We start from the raw sequence: 16111 nt of genomic DNA on the forward strand, positions 1-16111 counted from the left end.
TCTCGCATATAGGGTTATCGTTACCATCTTTCAAATTCCATATATATGCATTAGTATACTGCATTGGTGTTTTTCTTTGTGGCTCACTTCACTCTGTATAATGGGCTCCAGTTTCATCCATCTCAATAGAACTGATTCAAAGGCATTCTATTTAATGGCTGAGTAATATTCCATTGTGTATATGTAGCACAGCTTCCTTATCTATTCGTCTGCTGATGGACATCTAGGTTGCTTCCATGTCCTGGCTATTGTACACAGTGCTGCTTGTGTAGCTTTTACGTTCTCTTTCAAAGGAAAACTACTCCGGGTGTCACAGGAACATAAGAAAAGGAGCAGTTTTACCTGGAAGAAAAACAACAACTGGTTTCCTACTACGGTTTAATTCAGCTAATTTCATGAGCAGTGGTGGCCTTTTAGATGTCATTCATTCCAAAGCAGAGAACACCTTTGTTTTGTGTACTGTGGTTGTTCAGAGCCTGAGGTTTGGAGATGGAGTAAATCTTTAAGAACTAGTCTTACAGAGAAAGAGTTATGGTGGTATTTCATCGATAATGGTCAGGTGACAAAAAGTAATTGCTATTCCAGGTCCTTTTGGACTGAAGAGTTTTCATTCTTAATCTGTGGTTTAAGTGCACAAAAGAGGAGAGAAATCCTTAATGGCACCTGCTTTGAAACCAGTGCATGATTCCGTAAAGTACTCTGGACGGTTCTATTGCCTGAAATTATTTTTGAGCACCATTCTTTTCTAATGGTCTCTAACTGCAGCTTTGGGAGGAAAAGCTAGTGGGGAAGCCACTTGGATAGAGATGTGGGTGAGGACCTCAGGAGAACTGCAGGAAAAGATCTTATTTCTGGGCCTGGATCATTAGCTCTATGTGCCTTCCCTGGAGCTGAACACGGGGTGTTCCCAGGCAGTGCCTAATTGGACCAGCTGGTAGTGTTGGGCTGTGAGAGCTTGTACTTTATGAAGCTGAATGATTTCTAAGAAAGGGCTGGTGGGGTCACACATCACGTGCCGGCACTTCTGATGTGTCTCTTTCCCACATCCTGTGCAACACGTTTGAGGTAGAGGAACTGTCTCGAATGTTCAGTGAAGTCGGACACCTTTGTGATCAGAGACTGGAGAGCCCAGACCCTGTGCGGAGGTGTCTCAGAAGTTTGCCTGGAAACGGGAGGGGTTGGGGGGACTCACCCGGCCGAAGGCACCCAGGTAAGCCTCAGCGATGAGCAGCCTCTGGGCGTTGCAGCGCTGGGTCAGGATGTCGATCAGCAGGTCCTTGTCACAGCCTGGAAGAGAGTTGTGTTGGAGAGTGAGTGAGTGCTGTGGGTGCCACACTGCAGGTAGGGAGAGCCCACGGTGCAGGGGCCAAGGCCAGTGGGCCAGCTCGTCCCCTGGTGCTCCCAGTGGAGGGAGAAGGCCCAACGTGAGTGGAAGTTTCAGGGTACCCCTGCCGTGGCCGAGGTGCCTTCCGTCTCCCCCTCTCCTGCTGCTACAGACTTTTCTTTTAAAAGATTCAATACAAATAGAGGGGAGGAGAGAATGTGGCCTTTCTTCCATCCCCCTCCTACCCCACCAGCAAAAGGCTTCCCTGAACTCCACACGGATCCAGTTTGAACAGACCCCATGTCCTTCTCACCACACGGCTCTGAATGATTTACAATGTGCGTTGAGAGGAAAGTCACTGCTCTGGTCCTGCTGACAGCAGGTGAGACCACCAGGGTCCCTCTCTGTTTTGGAGAAAGAATTCCCCGCAGAAATGGAGTGAAGCAGGCACAGAGGTTATTGGCAGCCCAGTTCATGCAAAGGGAACAAAGAAGCAGTTCATGTAGAGCAGGAGCAAAGCGGACACACAGACCCAGAGAAGACAGCAGGCAACGTCCCTAGTGAGGAGTGTGCCAGAGACGGGATTTAAATCACTAATGTGGGGCACTTCTTCCAGGGCTGTGTTCCACTCTGGCCAGGTATCTTGCCTCTTTCCCCACATGTGACCTGTCCCAGGGCCCTCCCCATATACATGCTCATCTTTTAGCCAAGATGGATTCTAGCACAGAAGATTGTGGGAGGTTTGACAGCACTTATTATGATGTGAGAGCTGGACCATAAAGAAGGCTGAGTAATGAAGAATTGATGCTTTTGAACTGTGGTGCTGGAGAAGACTCTCAAGAGTCCCTTGGACAGCACGGAGATCAAACTAGTCAATCCTAAAGGAAATCAACCTTGAATATTCATTGGAAGGGCTGATGCTGAAGCTGAAGCTCCAATACTTTGGCCACCTGATGCAAAGAGTCAACATATTGAAAAAGACCCTGATGCTGGGAAAGATTGAAAGCAGGAGGAGAAGGGGACGACAGAGGATGCGATGGTTGGATGGCATCAGCAACTCGATGGACGTGAGGTTGAGCAAGCTGCAGGAGTTGGTGAAGGACAAGGAAGCCTGGCCTGCTGTAGTCCATGGGGTCGCAAAGAGTCAAACGTGACTGAGCGACTGAACAACAACTTATAGGATGGCGCCCCCTCCCTCTGAGACCCCTGAGGAGCCGCTTGCACACTGGCGCCTGGTGGGGCGGGGCCTCGTCTCCCCGCCCTCAGGAGGGACAGGTGTGCTCATCCTCTCTCTCACTCCTGCAGAGCTCAGCTCCTGCCACTGATTCCGTCCTTGGAGTATCAGGGAAGACACAGCTCCCGTTGAATCCACCTGACAAACTCCAGCTGCTCTACTCGGGGCCCATCTGCCCCTTACTCAGTGCAGACTCTCCAGAGAAGGAAGAGTCTTGGGGGAGGGAGCTGTGAGAGGAGGGAATCCGGCCCCTGCTTTTAACAGGGGCTCTGCTCCTAGGCTCTGAGGCCTGCCCTTCCTCCTCCACCAACCCATCAACCTGGTAAAATGCCTGGATGTACAATCGCTGCGGGGAGATTGTGGTCATAAAGAACCACCTGCCAGTGCAGGAGACAAAAAAGACGCAGGTTCAATCCCCAGGTTAGAAAGATCTTCTAGAGAAGGAAATGGTAACCCACTCCAGTTTTCTTGCCTGGAGAATCCCATGGACAGAGGAGCCTGGCAGGCTATAGTTCATGGGGTCGCAAAGAGTCGGACACTGGGCAGTTTAGCATGCACACATGCAGTCACAGTAGTGACCAGGAAGACCTCAGAAGCCCCTCAGCTTGACCAGTATTTAGATAAACTTCTCCTTATCATAAGCCTTCCATCTTTTCTTTTTTCTGAGAGCATTTACTTTGGAAAACTTGTGGTTGTAAATTCTTTCTTTACTCATTTGAGATGTAAATCTTATCCCAACCACTTGCTGGATGGCTAGAAATGCCTTCCTCAAGGGCTTAGAATCCACCCCTTTCAGCCACAGTCACTGAGTGAGACAGTTGCTGGCCCCGGGCTCTGTGGCAGGCAGAACCCTCAGTGCCAGTAGGCAGACTCGGGAGTCCTCATGGCGTGACCGGGCCCCCACCCTGTGTCCTCTGAACTACTCACTAGCTCAGCCCAGGGCTCAGACCTCGCCTGCCTTTATCCCAGAGGAGCTGGGGGCAGTCTCTCTCCTTTTGCAAAGGCATCCTGGCCTGTTGAGTTGTGTGTGGTACAGTTTTTCTCTGACGAATTATGGAGATGTGGAGAAAAGCGAGTTGAAGCGCTAGGATGTTAAGCAGATCATATTTTGGGAGTTTAAAGCCATCGTGGAAATGTGGGGATCATAGGAAGGTAATGAGTCGGGTGTGGAAACAGGCAGTGAGTGAGGGTGAGGATTGGATCAAGGTGGGTGAGTGTATCTCTGGAGACCCAGTGTGGGGCAGGGTGTCTATTCATGTCAGAGAGATGGTCTGGCAGCTGCAGAGTGGAGGTGGGAAGGCAGAGACTCTTCTCCAAAGACTGGAATTTCAGATTGGTGACAAAAAGGTGGCATGCAGTAAAGTGGCACTGAGCAGCAGGGTGCCCAGGCTCCCGGGTTAAGTCCTGGACCCGAGGGACATGAGATGGTTCTAGAGGAGTCTGTTGACTGCTTGATCCAAAATAAATGTAGTTTTAATAATAGGTAGAAGGTTTTTTGGTATTGACCATCTGGTGATGTCCATGTGTAGAGTTGTCTCTAGTGTTGTTGGAAGAGGGTGATTGCCGTGACCGGTGTGTTCTCCTGGCAAAACTCTGTTAGTTTCATTCTGTACTCCAAGGCCAAACTTGCCTGTTACTGCAAGTATCTCTTGACTTCCTACTTTGGCATTCTAGTCCCCTATGATGAAAAGGACATCATTTTTTTTTTTTTGGTGTTTGTTCTAGAAGGTCTTGTAGGTCTTCATAGACTTCAGCCTCTTTGGCATTAGTGTTTGGGCATAGACTTGGATTACTGTGATATTGAGTTGTTTACCTTGGAAACGAACAGAGATCATTCTGTAGTTTTTGAGATTGCACCCAAGTACTGCATTTTGGACTCATTTGATGACTGTGAAGGCTACTCCATTTCTTCTAAGGGATTCTTGTCCACAGTAGTAAAATGATCGTTATCTGAATGAAATTCACGCATTCCAGTCTGTTTTAGTTCACTGATTCCTAAAATATCGACGTTGGGCCTTACGAAGCATTACTAGGAACAAAGCTAGTGGAGGTGTTGGAATTCCAGCTGAGCTATTTCAAATCCTAAAAGATGATGCTGTGAAAGTGTTGTACTCAATATGCCAGCAAATTTGGAAACCCAGCAGTGGCCACAGGACTGGAAAAGGTCAGTTTTCATTCCAATCCCAAAGAAGGTCGATGCCAAAGAGTGTTCAAACTACCACACAATTGCACTTATTTCACGTGCTAACAAGGTTATGCTCAAAATCCTTCAAGCTAGGCTTCACATAGTGACCCTAGAACTCCCAGATATTCCAGCTGGATTTAGAAAAGGCAGAGGAACCAGAGATCAAATTGCCAACATCCACTGGATCATAGAAAAGCAAGAGAGTTCCAGAAAAACATCTATTTCTGCTTCATTGACTCTGCTAAAGCCTTTGCCTGTGTGGATCACAACAAACTGTGGAAAATTCTGAAAGAGATGAGAATACCAGATCTCCTTACCTGCCTCCTGAGAAACCTGAATGCAGGTCAAGAAGCAACAGTTAGAAATGGACATAGAACAGACTGGTTCCAAATTGGGAAAGGAGTACATCAAAGCTGAATATTGTCACCCTGCTTATTTAACTTATATGCAGAGTTCAGTTCAGTCCTCAGTCGTGTCTGACTCTTTGCGACCCCTTCTCCACCTGCCTGTAATCTTTCCCAGCATCAGGATCTTTTCCAATAAGTCGTCTCTTCGCATCCGGTGGCCAAAGTATTGGAGCTTCAGCTTCAGCATCAGTCCTTCCAATGAACATTCAGAACTGATTTCCTTTAGACATAGTACATCACGCACAATGTCAGGGCAGATGAAGCACAAGCTGAAATCAAGACTGCTGGGAGAAATATCAAAAACCACAGATATGCAGATGATACCACCCTTAGGGTGAAAATGGAAGAGGAACTAAAGAGCCTCTTGATGAAGATGAAAGAGGAGAGTGAAAAAGCTGGCTTAAAACTCAACATTCAAAAAACTAAGATCATGTCATCTGGTCCCATCACTTCATGGCAAATAGATGGGGAAACAGTGGAAACAGTGACAGACTTTACTTTCTTGGGCTCCAAAATCACTGCGGATGGTGACTGCAGCCATGAAATTCAAAGACTTTTGCTCCTTGGAAGAAAAGCTATGACAAACCTAGACAGCATGTGAAAAAGCAGAGACATGACTTTGTCAACAGAGGTTCATCTCGTCAAAGTATGGATTTTTCCAGTCGTCATGTATGGATGTGAGAGTTGGACTATGAAGAAGGCTGAGCACTGAAGAATTGATGCTTTTGAGCTGTGGTGTTGGAGAAGACTCTTGAGAGTCCCTTGGACTGGAAGGAGATCAATCCAGTCCATCCTAAAGGAAATCAGTCCTGAATATTCATTGGAAGTGTTGATGCGGAAGCTCCAATACTTTGGCCACCTGATGTGAAGAGCAGACTCATTGGAAAATATCCTGATACTGGGAAAGATTGAAAGCAGGAGGAGAAGGGGATGACAGAGGATGAGATGGTTGGATGACATCACCGATTCGATGGACATGGGTTTGAGCAAGCCCCAGGAGATGGTCATGGACAGTGAAGCCTGGTGTGCAGCCTTCTATAGGGTGGCAAAGAATCAGAGACAACTAAGCAACTGAAGAACAACAAATAAGGTTTTTCAGTTATATATACATATTGATTTTGCTATCATCATACATAATTATTATAATGTGATTTTTGTTGTTATTCTGTTGGGATATTATCCACAATACACCTCTCGGAATTTTTCTCCGTGTTTCAAAGTTCATAGCAATCCTGGCTCATTTGTTTTCTAGAAGTATTTCAAAATATTTTCACATGGATCTCAAAAAATGTTATTCAAATATCAATTAAAATAACTGTAAGCTTAGCAATCAATTTAGAGAAGTCACTAACAGGACATATCTGTTGAATTATTTATGTGTTTTTCTTTCCTGAAAGATTTAGTAAACATTTGTATAGTTTTTGCCAATTACAAGAAACTTTATTTGGTTCCAATTATTCATATTTGTCTTTCTATCAATATTTCAAGTTATATAATTTTTATTTTGGTCTTAACAGAATAATTCCTTAATGAAAGAGATGAGATTGAATTTTATGTGGACCTTGTGTCCAGAAAAATTATTGAACTCTCATGCTGCTGCTGCTAAGTCACTTCAGCCGTGTCCGACTCTGTGCGACCCCACAGACGGCAGCCCACCAGGCCCCCCCGTCCCTGGGATTCTCCAGGCAAGAACACTGGAGTGGGTTGCCATTTCCTTCTCCATTGCATGAAAGGGAAAAGTGAAAGTGAAGTCGCTCAGTCGTGTCCGACTCTTAGCGACCCCATGGACTGCAGCCCGCCAGGCTCCTCCGTCCATGGGATTTTCCAGGCAAGAGTACTGGAGTGGGGTGCCAAAGAACATAGAATTCATGCAAGACTGAAAACAGCACACAGGAAGCCTCCTGTTAAATGTATCCTGACACAGGTAGCCAACTAGCTGCTTGAATATCACAGAAAGGCAGTCAGAATCGTCCTTTTTTTTAATTGTTTAATTTTTATTATGTTTAATATTTATTATTGTTGATGTACAATGTTGTGTTACTTTATGCTGTAGAGCAAACTGAATCAGTTATACCTATACACTAGATTCTTTTCCCGTGGAAGTCATTACAGAATATTGAGCCGAGTTTCCTGTGCTATCCAGTAGGCTCTCATGAGTTCCCTATTTTACATATAGTAGTGTGTATATGTCAAGCACAATCTCTCAATTTATTACTTCCCCCCACGCTTCCCCTTTGGTCACTGTAAAGTTTGATTTTAAGATCTGTGAGTATGCCTTTTTTCTTTTTCTGTGTTTATTTATTGGCTGTGCTAAGTCTTAGCTGTGGCACACAGGGTCTTTGTTGAGGCAAGTGGAATCTTTAGCATCTTAGTTGCGGCCTGTGCGATCTAGTCCCCTGATCAGGGACTGAACCTGGGCCCCCTGCATTGGGAGCACAGAGTCCTAGCCACTGGACGCCCAGGGAAGTCCCTATGAATCTGCTTGAGACGTCACTCTTCACCCATCAGACTAGTGGACACTCGGACGTTTGCCGAAGTGGTCTGCAGGCAAGGCCGTGGTGAACAGGCAGCGGTCAGCATTGCTGGTGGGCATCTGGGCTGGCGAAGCCCTTTGAGAGGCAACAGGGCTGTGTCCACCAGAATTAGGAATGTACAGCCCAGTGATCTCACTTGCCGTGATGAATACCTTAGACACAGCAGGTAGAATGTCGCATGTGGAAGCTTGCAACACTGTTTAATAGCCAAATACTGGAAGCACAGGGTCTATCGTTCGGGTCCTGCTTCAATTGTGTGGCATCTGTCCAGGACAATGCCATGAGATGTGACACATGAGAGCGATCCGTATCACACCTCTCCTCTGCCTGAGACCCTCTGACGGCTGACTGTGGCCCCCTGATTTCCCTCCCTCCTTTGACAGTCCACCTTGCTTTTCTCCAGTCGCATGGCCTTTTCCCTGTACCTCAATCGTGCGGGTCAGCCTCCCACCTCAAGGCCTTTGTACAAGCCATTCCCTTAGCCTCCCCAGAGAATCCCAGCGCTCACCCCCTCACCACCTTTAACTCTGCTTAAATGTCACGTTCTCCACAAGGCCACCTCTGACCACTCCATCTAAAATCTAAGTCCCCACCTGCCATTTCCAGTCTCCATTATCTAGCTCTATGTTTTCAATTACTCTTATTATATTCTAACACAGCATATAACTTATATGTTTATTGTCTGCTTTATGCGCCTCCCCCAAGATATCGATGCCATGGGGCAGAAATTGTCATCCGTTTTGTTGACTTCCATAACCCTAGGATATACCACACCTCCTTCCCCCACCAGACCCAGGCACAGCCCTTCTCCTCCCAGCAACCTCCCCCCCCCCCCGCCAGGACACACCCCTTCCCCCTCCCCAGCACCCCCAGTGAGACACCTCCTGCCCCTCCGCTGCAAACCCGGGACACACCCCCTCCCCTCTCCGCAGTCCCAGGACACACCCCTCCCCAGCCCCAGGGTACACCCTCCCCAGCCCCCAAGACACACCCCTCCCCCTCCCCAGCCGCCCGAGGACACACCCTTCCGCTCCCCTCCGTGAACCCGAAGCTCAGGCCCCCTCCGCCACAGGCAGACTGAACAGGGAAGCCTTTGCGCCGCCCTCGCCCCGGCTCCTGGCCGCCGGTTGCGCGCTCTCCGTCCCTGGCGCTCCGCCAACGAGACCGAATTCAGAGGCCGGCGCTGCGAGCCGAGCAGGACTGAGTCCTGAGGCCCGAGACGAGCTGTTTCCGGGCAGGAGGTGTCTGCGGCGAGGCCGGTTAGTGCGGGCGGCGCGGAGCGCGGGTCGTGCGGGGCCGGGGCGGTGGACGCGCGGGGCCAGGGGGCGCGCGGAGTCCCGGCCGACTTCCGGCAGGTCGGCGGGGCCGGGGCAGCGAGTGTTCCCGCCTGTCCTTCCTCCTCCGTCGGCTCTGGGGTCGGGGAGGGGGTCCTGCGCCCTAGACTTCTCCATGGTTAGAGCAGCGTTGGGGGAGGGGAGAGAGGCAAGAGGCTGAGGTTGAGTTGCTCAGCTGTGTCCAGCTCTTTGTGACTCCGTGGACTGCTGCACGCCAGGCTTCCCTGTCCATCACCAACTCCCAGAGTCTACTCAAACTCATGTCCATTGAGTCAGTGATACCATCTAACCATCTCATCCTCTGTCGTCCCCTTCTCCTGCCTTCAATCTTTCCCAGCATCAGGGTCTTGTCAAATGAGTCAGTTCTTCACATCAGGTGGCCAAAGCATTGGAGTTTCAGCATCAGCATCAGTCCTTCCAATAACTATTCAGGACTGATTTCCTTTAGGATTGACTCATTGGATCTCCTTGCAGTCCAAGGGACTCTTGAGAGTCTTCTCCAACACCACAGTTCAAATGCATCAATTCTTCAGCACTCAGCTTTCTTTATCGTCCAACTCTCACATCCATACGTGACTACTGGAAAAACCACAGCCTTGATGAGACGGGCCTTTGTTGGCAAAGTGATATCTCTGCTTTTTAATAAGCTGTCAAGGTTGGTCATAACTTTTCTTCCAAGCAGTAAGGGTCTTTTAATTTCATGGCTGCAGTCATCATCGGCCGTGGTTTTGGAGCCCAGAAAAACAAAGCCAGCCACTGTTCTCACTGTTGCCCATCTATTTGCCATGAAGTGATGGGACCGGATGCCATGATCTTACTTTTCTGAATGTTGAGTTTTAAGCCAGCTTTTTCACTCTCCTCATTCACTTTCAAGAGGCTCTTTAGTTCTTCTTTTCTTTCTGCCATAAGGAGGATGTCATCTGCATATCTGAGGTTATTGATATTTCTCCCGGCAATCTTGATTCCCGCTTGTGCTTCCTCCAGCCCAGCGTTTCTCATGGTGTACTCTGCATATAAGTTAAATGAGCAGGGTGACAATATACAGCCTTGACGTACTCCTTTCCCTATTTGGAACCAGTCTGTTGTTCCATGTCCAGTTCTAACTGTTGCTTCCTGACCTGCATACAGATTTCTCAGGAGGCAGGTCAGATGGTCTGGCATTCCCATCTCTTTCAGAATTTTCCACCGTTGATTGTGATCCACACAGTCAAAGGCTTTGGCATAGTCAATAAAGCAGAAATAGATGTTTTTCTGGAACTCTCTGGAATATTTAACTTGGGTAGTAGAAGCACGCAGAAGCGAGGCGGCTGTGACGCCTCGGCGCAGAAGCGTGGCCGAGAGGAGCTAGGCCGGGCAGGGGGCTAGGCCGGGCCGGGGGCCGGGGGCGGCGGCCGACAGGGGCTAGGCCGGGCCGGGGGCCGGGGGCCGGGGGCGGCGGCCGACAGGGGCTAGGCCGGGCCGGGGGCCGGTGGCCAGGGGAGACGGCCGACGGGCTAGTCCCGGCCGGGGGCCAGGTGCGGCGTCCAACAGGGCCTAGGCCCGGCCGGCCGCGGGCCAAGGGCGGCGGCCGACAGGGGGCTAGGCCGGGCCGGGGGGCCGGGGGCGGCGGCCGACAAGGGGCTAGGCCGGGCCGGGGGGCCGGGGGCGGCGGCCGACAAGGGGCTAGGCCGGGCCGGGGGGCCGGGGGCGGCGGCCGACAAGGGGCTAGGCCGGGCCGGGGGGCCGGGGGCGGCGGCCGACAAGGGTCTAGGCCGGGCCGGGGGGCCGGGGGCGGCGGCCGACAAGGGTCTAGGCCGGGCCGGGGGGCCGGGGGCGGCGGCCGACAAGGGTCTAGGCCGGGCCAGGAGCCGGGGGCCGGGGGCGGCGGCCGACAGAGGGCTAGGCTGGGCCGAGGGCTAGGTTGGGCCGGGGGCCAGGGGCGGTGGCCGACAGGAGCTAGGCCGGGCCGGGGGCCGGGGGCGGCAGCCGACAGGGCCTAGGCCTGGCCGCGGGCCAGGGGCGGCGGCCGGCGGGGGGCTAGGCCAGGCCGGGGGCCGGGGTCGGTGGCCGACAGGGGCTAGGCCGGGCCGGGGGCCGGTGGCCAGGAGAGGTGGCCGACAGGGGCTAGGCCGGGCCTGGGGCCGGGGGCGGCGGCCGACAGGGCCTAGGCCTGGCCACGGGCCAGGGGCGGCGGCCAACGGGGCTAGGCCGGGCTGGGGGCCGGTGGCCAGGGGAGGTGGCCGACAGGGACTAGGCCGGGCCGGGGGCCAGGGGCCAGGGGAGGTGGCCAACAGGGACTAGGCCGGGCCGGGGCCCGGGGCGGTGGCCGACAGGGGCTAGGCCGGGCTGGGGGCCGGTGGCCAGGGGAGGTGGCCAACAGGGACTAGGCCGGGCCGGGGGCCGGGGGCGGCGGCCGACAGGGCCTAGGCCGGGCCGGGGGCCTGGGGTGGCGGCTGACAGGGGGCTAGGCCGGCCGGGGGCCGGGGGCCGGGGGCGGCTGCCGACAGGGGCTAGGCGGGGCCGGGGGCCGGGGGCCGGAGGCCGGGGGCCAGGGCGGCGGCCGACAGAGGGCTAGGCTGGGCCGGGGGCCGGGGGCGGCGGCCGACAGGGCCTAGGCCTGGCCGTGGGCCGGGGGCGGTGGCCGACAGGGGCTAGGCCGGGCTGGGGGCCGGTGGCCAGGGGAGGTGGCCAACAGGGACTAGGCTGGGCCGGGGGCCGGGGCGGTGGCCGACAGGGGCTAGGCGGGGCCGGCGGCCGGGGGCCGGAGGCCAGGGGCCGGGGCGGCGGCCGACAGAGGGCTAGGCTGGGCCGTGGGCCGGGGGCGGTGGCCGACAGGGGGCTAGGCCGGGCCGGGGGCCTGGGGCGGCGGCCGACAGGGGGCTAGGCCGGGCCGGGGGCCGGGGGCCGGCGTCGGTGGCCGACAGGGGCTAGGCCGGGCTGGGGGCTGGTGGCCAGGGGAGGTGGCCGACAGGGGCTAGTCCTGGCCAGGGGCCAGGTGCGGCGCCCAACAGGGCCTAGGCCCGGCCGGCCGCGGGCCAAGGGCGGCGGCCGACAGGGGGCTAGGCCGGGCCGGGGGCCGGGGGCCTGGGTCGGTGGCCGACAGGGGCGAGGCGGGGCCGTGGGCCGGTGGCCAGGGGAGACGGCCGACGGGCTAGTCCCGGCCAGGGGCCAGGTGCGGCGTCCAACAGGGCCTAGGCCCGGCCGGCCGCGGGCCAAGGGCGGCGGCCGACAGGGGGCTAGGCCGGGCCGGGGGGCCGGGGGCGGCGGCCGACAAGCGTCTAGGCTGGGCCGGGGACCGGGGGCGGCGGCCGACAGGGGCTAGGCGGGGCCGGGGGCCGGGGGCCGGGGTCGGTGGCCGACAGGGGCTAGGCCGGGCCGGGGGCCGGTGGCCAGGAGAGGTGGCCGACAGGGGCTAGGCCGGGCCTGGGGCCGGGGGCGGCGGCCGACAGGGCCTAGGCCTGGCCACGGGCCAGGGGCGGCGGCCAACGGGGCTAGGCCGGGCTGGGGGCCGGTGGCCAGGGGAGGTGGCCGACAGGGACTAGGCCGGGCCGGGGGCCGGGGGCGGCGGCCGACAGGGCCTAGGCCGGGCCGGGGGCCTGGGGTGGCGGCTGACAGGGGGCTAGGCCGGCCGGGGGCCGGGGGCCGGGGGCGGCTGCCGACAGGGGCTAGGCGGGGCCGGGGGCCGGGGGCCGGGGTCGGTGGCCGACAGGGGCTAGGCCGGGCTGGGGGCTGGTGGCCAGGGGAGGTGGCCGACAGGGGCTAGTCCTGGCCAGGGGCCAGGTGCGGCGCCCAACAGGGCCTAGGCCCGGCCGGCCGCGGGCCAAGGGCGGCGGCCGACAGGGGGCTAGGCCGGGCCGGGGGCCGGGGGCCTGGGTCGGTGGCCGACAGGGGCTAGTCCTGGCCAGGGGCCAGGTGCGGCGCCCAACAGGGCCTAGGCCCGGCCGGCCGCGGGCCAAGGGCGGCGGCCGACAGGGGGCTAGGCCGGGCCGGGGGCCGGGGGCCTGGGTCGGTGGCCGACAGGGGCTAGTCCTGGCCAGGGGCCAGGTGCGGCGCCCAACAGGGCCTAGGCCCGGCCGGCCGCGGGCCAAGGGCGGCGGCCGACAGGGGGCTAGGCCGGGCCGGGGCCCGGGGGCGGCGGCCGACAGGGGGCTAGGCCGGGCCGGGGGCCGGGGGCCTGGGTCGGTGGCCGACCGGGGCGAGGCGGGGCCGTGGGCCGGTGGCCAGGGGAGACGGCCGACGGGCTAGTCCCGGCCGGGGGCCAGGTGCGGCGTCCAACAGGGCCTAGGCCCGGCCGGCCGCGGGCCAAGGGCGGCGGCCGACAGGGGGCTAGGCCGGGCCGGGGGGCCGGGGGCGGCGGCCGACAAGGGGCTAGGCCGGGCCGGGGGGCCGGGGGCGGCGGCCGACAAGGGTCTAGGCCGGGCCGGGGGGCCGGGGGCGGCGGCCGACAAGGGTCTAGGCCGGGCCGGGGGGCCGGGGGCGGCGGCCGACAAGGGTCTAGGCCGGGCCGGGGGGCCGGGGGCGGCGGCCGACAAGGGTCTAGGCCGGGCCGGGGGGCCGGGGGCGGCGGCCGACAAGGGTCTAGGCCGGGCCGGGGGGCCGGGGGCGGCGGCCGACAAGGGTCTAGGCCGGGCCGGGGGGCCGGGGGCGGCGGCCGACAAGGGTCTAGGCCGGGCCGGGGGGCCGGGGGCGGCGGCCGACAAGGGTCTAGGCCGGGCCAGGAGCCGGGGGCCGGGGGCGGCGGCCGACAGAGGGCTAGGCTGGGCCGAGGGCTAGGTTGGGCCGGGGGCCAGGGGCGGTGGCCGACAGGAGCTAGGCCGGGCCGGGGGCCGGGGGCGGCAGCCGACAGGGCCTAGGCCTGGCCGCGGGCCAGGGGCGGCGGCCGTCGGGGGGCTAGGCCAGGCCGGGGGCCGGGGTCGGTGGCCGACAGGGGCTAGGCCGGGCCGGGGGCCGGTGGCCAGGAGAGGTGGCCGACAGGGGCTAGGCCGGGCCTGGGGCCGGGGGCGGCGGCCGACAGGGCCTAGGCCTGGCCACGGGCCAGGGGCGGCGGCCAACGGGGCTAGGCCGGGCTGGGGGCCGGTGGCCAGGGGAGGTGGCCGACAGGGACTAGGCCGGGCCGGGGGCCGGGGGCCAGGGGAGGTGGCCAACAGGGACTAGGCTGGGCCGGGGGCCGGGGCGGTGGCCGACAGGGGCTAGGCCGGGCTGGGGGCCGGTGGCCAGGGGAGGTGGCCAACAGGGACTAGGCCGGGCCGGGGGCCGGGGGCGGCGGCTGACAGGGCCTAGGCCGGGCCGGGGGCCTGGGGTGGCGGCTGACAGGGGGCTAGGCCGGCCGGGGGCCGGGGGCCGGGGGCGGCTGCCGATAGGGGCTAGGCGGGGCCGGGGGCCAGGGGCCGGGGCGGCGGCCGACAGAGGGCTAGGCTGGGCCGGGGGCCGGGGGCGGCGGCCGACAGGGCCTAGGCCTGGCCGTGGGCCGGGGGCGGTGGCCGACAGGGGCTATGCCGGGCTGGGGGCCGGTGGCCAGGGGAGGTGGCCAACAGGGACTAGGCCGGGCCGGGGGCCGGGGGCGGCGGCCGACAGGGCCTAGGCCGGGCCGGGGGCCTGGGGCGGCGGCCGACAGGGGGCTAGGCCGGGCCGGGGGCCGGGGGCCGGCGTCGGTGGCCGACAGGGGCTAGGCCGGGCTGGGGGCTGGTGGCCAGGGGAGGTGGCCGACAGGGGCTAGTCCTGGCCAGGGGCCAGGTGCGGCGCCCAACAGGGCCTAGGCCCGGCCGGCCGCGGGCCAAGGGCGGCGGCCGACAGGGGGCTAGGCCGGGCCGGGGCCCGGGGGCGGCGGCCGACAAGGGGCTAGGCCGGGCCGGGGGCCCGGGGGCGGCGGCCGACAAGGGTCTAGGCCGGGCCGGGGGGGCCGGGGGCGGCGGCCGACAAGGGTCTAGGCCGGGCCGGGGGGCCGGGGGCGGCGGCCGACAAGGGGCTAGGCCGGGCCGGGGGGCCGGGGGCGGCGGCCGACAAGGGTCTAGGCCGGGCCCGGGGGCCGGGGGCGGCGGCCGACAAGGGTCTAGGCCGGGCCAGGAGCCGGGGGCCGGGGGCGGCGGCCGACAGAGGGCTAGGCTGGGCCGACGGCTAGGTTGGGCCGGGGGCCAGGGGCGGTGGCCGACAGGAGCTAGGCCGGGCCGGGGGCCGGGGGCGGCGGCCGACAGGGCCTAGGCCTGGCCACGGGCCGGGGGCGGCGACCGACAGGGGCTGGGCTGGGCCGGGGACTGGGGGCCGGCGTCGGCCGCGAGAGGAATTACCCAAGGCCCAAGGTAAGAGAAACCCAAGTAAGATGGTAAGTGTTGCGAGAGGGCATCAGAGGGCAGACACACTGAAACTAAAATTACAGAAAACTGACTAATCTGATCACACGGACCACAGCCTTGTCTCTCTCAATGAAACTAAGCCATGCCGTGTGGGGCCACCCAAGACGGATGGGTCATGGTGGAGAGGTCTGACAGAATGTGGTCCGCTGGAGAAGGGCATGGCAAACCACTTCAGTATTCTTGCCTTGAGAACCCCATCAACAGTATGAAAAGGCAAAAAGATAGGACACTGAAAGATGAACTCCCCAGGTCAGTAGGTGCCCAATATGCTAATGGAAGCAGATATAGATACTACCTACATCTTTGTTGTGTTTTTTTTTTTCACTCAGGTGCCAGTTCAACAGATTCTGACAGTGAAAGTTTAGCTTGCAAATCGAAGCCTGGAGCCATGCCACAGTAAGTGTGTATGATTCCGTCCGTTTAAGTAGAAAATGTCAGCAGACTTGTGCTCAGTGACGCCGCTGGTGTTGTGCGCTAAAGGAAGAGGTCAGGTGATGTCAGTGAGAGATCAGATGCTTGAGCCTGGAACACAGTCTTTGACTTTTGAACTTTGAAGTCTGCATTTCATCCTCAGTGTCCCCAAATCTAACCATCCACAATGTTTGTTCCAGTGCCAACTGACTGCTTATAAATATGTAGAAGGAGCAGTCACAATGAGAGAAAATGACTGACATCAGTACTAAAATGTAAATGACAAACAACTTGTCACATAAATTAGAAAATATCTAATTAGGCTAGAAATGGGTTTCCATTTGGATCAAGTG

General features: G+C 58.9%; 2 protein-coding genes across 13 annotated transcripts in view; both read left to right on the forward strand.

The window, feature by feature from the left end:
* The window catches only part of LOC145504954 (olfactory receptor 4A47-like), a 132348-nt gene that overhangs the window by 20454 nt on the left and 95783 nt on the right, over nt 1-16111 (forward strand). Inside the window, exon 3 of the mRNA XM_081486460.1 lies at nt 15677-15743. The gene's annotated coding sequence lies outside the window, so the exon portion shown is untranslated. The remainder of the gene's footprint in view (nt 1-15676; nt 15744-16111) is intronic.
* Nucleotides 1-16111, forward strand: part of LOC145504955 (olfactory receptor 4A47-like) — a 98203-nt gene that overhangs the window by 20454 nt on the left and 61638 nt on the right. For 6 of the 12 annotated variants that reach the window (XM_081486520.1, XM_081486498.1, XM_081486476.1 and 3 more), the window contains exons 1-2: nt 8759-8943; nt 15677-15743. The gene's annotated coding sequence lies outside the window, so the exon portion shown is untranslated. Of the gene's footprint in view, nt 1-8758; nt 8944-15676; nt 15744-16111 lie in introns of those variants that run through there. The other 6 variants (XM_081486552.1, XM_081486533.1, XM_081486512.1 and 3 more) reach the window with 1 other exon arrangement.

The sequence above is a fragment of the Giraffa tippelskirchi genome, chromosome 1, assembly GCF_054371585.1.
Source record: "Giraffa tippelskirchi isolate mGirTip1 chromosome 1, T2T-mGirTip1v1.2.pri, whole genome shotgun sequence".
Taxonomy (NCBI): Eukaryota; Metazoa; Chordata; class Mammalia; order Artiodactyla; family Giraffidae; genus Giraffa; species Giraffa tippelskirchi.